The sequence below is a fragment of the Rhagoletis zephyria genome, unplaced genomic scaffold, assembly GCF_001687245.7.
Source record: "Rhagoletis zephyria isolate East Lansing unplaced genomic scaffold, Rhagoletis_zephyria_1.1 Rzeph_scaffold_06897, whole genome shotgun sequence".
Classification (NCBI taxonomy): Eukaryota; Metazoa; Arthropoda; class Insecta; order Diptera; family Tephritidae; genus Rhagoletis; species Rhagoletis zephyria.
The window spans coordinates 10,905-15,074 of NW_016163980.1; the positions used below are offsets into that span (position 1 = coordinate 10,905).

At 37.7% G+C, this 4,170-nt stretch overlaps 1 protein-coding gene across 1 annotated transcript in view; it reads left to right on the forward strand.

Moving 5' to 3' along the window:
* The first annotated feature begins 272 nt into the window (after positions 1 to 272).
* The window catches only part of LOC108373645 (protein folded gastrulation-like), an 11,738-nt gene continuing 7,840 nt past the window's right edge, over positions 273 to 4,170 (forward strand). The window contains exon 1 of the mRNA XM_017629569.1: positions 273 to 292. The gene's annotated coding sequence lies outside the window, so the exon portion shown is untranslated. The remainder of the gene's footprint in view (positions 293 to 4,170) is intronic.

The following is a 4,170-nucleotide window of genomic DNA, read 5'->3' on the forward strand; positions in this document are numbered from 1 at the left end:
TAAAGTGTAAAAAATGTAACAAGCGCGAATTATGTAAATGGCTAAAAGCCGGATAGAGGCGTACAAAGCAACAAAAAATTAAAAATGTTTGCTTAAAATGCAAGAGGATAAAATGCAAAATATGCAAGTTAAAAAAAAATAAAAATTTTAAGTAAAAATGTCGGAGAGTGGTGTGGCTATAATAAGCTGAGTTGGAATACAGGTGCCACGGGCGTTGATTTTCTACACAGCGAACTGACTGAGTGACATCAATGCTAAAGCAAGCGAATGCAGATTGTGGACAAACAAGCTGGTGGCAGCTCACCATTCGGTCGGGCGATCGACTCGCAGGCTAAGGCCGCGGTTCTGGTAAGAGCGATTTTTTTTCGCGCGACATCACTTTGACAGTGACATGCCTACATTTGGTATGTTGTTGTTTCGGTAAGCCACTAAACCAATGTACGTAGTTACATTAAAGGCGATTTTGGGGGAGTTCGCTCTTACCGGAACCGCGGCCTAATGATGAATGCGCTTAGCATTGCAGTGGAAAGATGACTGTGGTTTATCGCTAACCTTTTTACAACGTTTTTTTTTTGGTTGTGATGTTGGCGTTGATGTACTTGCCATCAGCAGCTGATTGCGGTAAAGGACAGCTGATGCGCGAATGTACACTAATATTATATATGTAGGTATGTACATTAGACCGTGCCAGCAAAAAAAAAAAATCGCCGTATACCTTCGAATCCAAAGTAGTTAGTTTTGCGAGGCAATTTCTAAAAGAAACAAATTTTGGCTGAACATAGTGGTTGCCAGCTTACAATTTTCCTCATTATCTTTGGCATTAGCAGTCTGAGCAGGTGTGAGTTTTGTGTTCCAAATTTGATTGACCTCAAGTACGCCGTTCTGGTACATACCCATCAGATCTTAGTTCCTGCCACCCAAGCGTAGCACCCTAATGTTAGCTAATTAAAGGTCACCAAAAATCATTAAACTTTTGCTAATAAATTCTTTTGATTATTTCAGTCATGTCTCATCGAAAAATGTAAAAAAGCAACAGTGTAGGTTCCACCAAAATTAATTTATTTTTTTTTTAAATCGTGTTCCAAAAGTTCTTGCGACTCCGTGGTGTACGACAAACCATTTTTGTTTGCTTGTAAGTGCTACGGTCTAATGTACACATACATACGTATGTGTGTAATTTTGGTATGATTTTGATTTATATATATATTTTTTTTCAAAATTTCGTGAGCTTCTGCTGCTGCTGGTTCTCTTATTGCGGTCTCGCTGGTTTGTGGCATTTATTGCTGCAACACTGCTTTTGTGGTTTAATAACGCTAATGTCATTTCAATTAAATTGGCAAAGAATGATTAAACGTTTAAATGATTGAGTGAGTGCACGAGCGATGGCGAGGAGGAATAGGTAATTGACTAAGCGAATGGCTAACTGTTGCCCAGTGACAGCTGGCTGACTGACTGACTAACTGGCCGACTAATGACGATTTTGATGTAAAACTGCTAAGCACAGTTTGTGTGTTTGGCCGACTATTTGGTGTGTCATGTTTTGAGAACTGACAGATTGGCTGCCTCACTGGTTTACTGTCCGTCTGCGTGACAGCGTTTCCATTTGCCTGCTGGTGTTGATGATCGCCTCCGCATTGGATTACTCGTGCCCACACACAACCATACATACATACAAATCCATTTCTATTAAATGAAAAAAAAAAAAATACAAAAATGAATGGCATTGCAAATCGGCAGCTGCAGCTGCAGTTTTAATTAAACTTTTTCACACCAGCCATTAAGAATGCAAAGGAGCTCTTTGTTAGACAGCAGCATTTTTGTTGTGCATATATTACATATTTATTTTATTTTGATGATTTATTTTGTTAACCATTTTCAATTTAATTAAAATATCACCGTTTTGCGATTGAATTGAATTTTGAAATTAATAAATTACGCGTCGAGTGCCAGACCAGTACATTATTTAAATAATAGTGGCATGCAAGTTTATGAAAATAGTTATGAGACAGACAAAAAGCTTATTGAAAACTAGTAGAAGAACAAACGAGGTCCCGCTGATAAGTGCGAATGTAACAATTTTGTGGGTTTGTAGAAAGGCCAGCATCAGCCTGACCTACATTCCAAAAAGCTGGAAAAGAGTCATATTTGTTTTCATTCCCAAGGCGGCAAGCAGAACGAACGAAAAGGCAAGAAACTCATAACTTGAATATCCTTGCAGCTAAAAGCACCGGAAAGACTATTATACTTGATTATATTAAGTGCAGGTCGGCCGAACTCGTGCTATAAGAAGTTATTTACATATATCTGACCGCATGCGTCTGGTCAGTCAAGGAAATGCGTAGTAATCTCTCTTTGGACTATGCCAAGGGGCCAACCCAATACCACCGCTTGGGATTTATCCAAACCGGCTTCTGCCTTCGCCAGCTCACATGACTTCTAATTGCCTTCTATGTTCCTATGTCCGGGAACCCAGATATGAGAGGCTGTAGTTGACTGAGACACTAAGCTCAGCATCACTTTGCATTCCCTAACTAGCTTGGATTTGGAAACCGGTGAAGCTATTGCCAATAGCACCGCCTAGCCGTCAGAATATATTGCTTTTAGGATCCCTGGAACGTCCGCTTGGAAGATGCTTGTATCATTCTCCAACCGTAGGGGCAGAGCCACACCGAGTTTCTCGGAGTAGACTCCCGCTCCTACATCGCAATCCATCTTGGATCCGTCGGTGTATAAAGAGATCGCCTCTCGGTCGTTCACTCGGTCTCCCCTCCAGTCCCTTCTGGATAGGAATAACAAATGCACGTTGCAGCTGAAGTCCAAATAGCCTACCATATAGTCTTCTTTTCAATAAATGAAGCATTACCAGGTTTTGATATGTATGTATATTGGATTATTGAGACACTTTTTAAAAACGCAAGTGCAGAAGGCGTTTGGTTATACGCTTTCAGGCTTCGTGGTCAATGAATCAATGCATCGAATACTCGTCTTCCTAATAGTGGTGCCAGTCATACTTAAAATAGAAATATATATTTATATGTGCGCATATAAAAAATTAAAAAAAAATGGTTTTTTTTTTTTTGAAGGAATAAAAAATATGGATTACCGCTAAGTGAATACTACATACTTACTTAATAAGCCTACTTGTTTTGACTGATTTACAGTTAAAACATCGTATGGGTATGAAATATGTTTTTTTTTTTACTAGGCAAATAATAAATATTTTAAGTGCGAATAGTCTTGTTGATAAGGGTTTGAATAGTTGTAAAATGCCATTTGCATTCATATTGTTGATTTGTAAAACAATTGAAATTTAATTTAATTTTGATATGCTTGAGTGCATACTTCATACATACTATGTACATATGTATGTATGATGATGCTGAGATAGAAAAAAATGGTTTTATAAAAAAAAGCTTTAAAACTGAATTTCTACCAATCCATTTTTCCGAACAAAATTTGTATAACTCATGCAACCATGTGTTTGCGGACAAATGTACATATGTATTACATTTATGGCTCTATGTAATACCACAAGTACACGTATTTTAACCGTTATACAAGCAACAAGTTCAACAATATTAAGTTTGTGTAGAACTAGCTTGCATAATTGAGGTTTGTATGGGAGGGGAGAAGGACAGGTTATAGCAGCATTGGAGTTCCTTTGTCGGTCGTAAAAGATATGGCTTTGACATTCCTAGAATTCGGAAATTCGATTTCATGCAACTACGAGTAATAAGTCTCACATTTGCATACTGATAATGACATCAATGCATATATGTATTCTCTTCTGCGAGCCTGCTGCTTACATACCATATACATGTGCATATATATGTATGTATATGGGGCAATTCACGTAAAATGTCCCAAGTCCAAAAGTTGTTAAAAATTGTTTGTATTGTAGATTAATATCTAAGGAAGTTTTTATATTGGTTTCACATTCAAACATCAAGTAGCTTTAAAGTTATAACATTATTAAAGTGACGCGCACGGTGAGCGGCTTAGCGCACTTTAAAGCGCTTCATAACTTGTAAAAATAAAAAAGTCCCTTCTTTTTTTATACCCGAGCGCACTTGTGCACAAGGGTATTATAACTTTGTTCACATAACGGTTGTTTGTAACAGGCAAAACGAATCGAGATAGATATAGACAAATGTATACATAAATGATCAG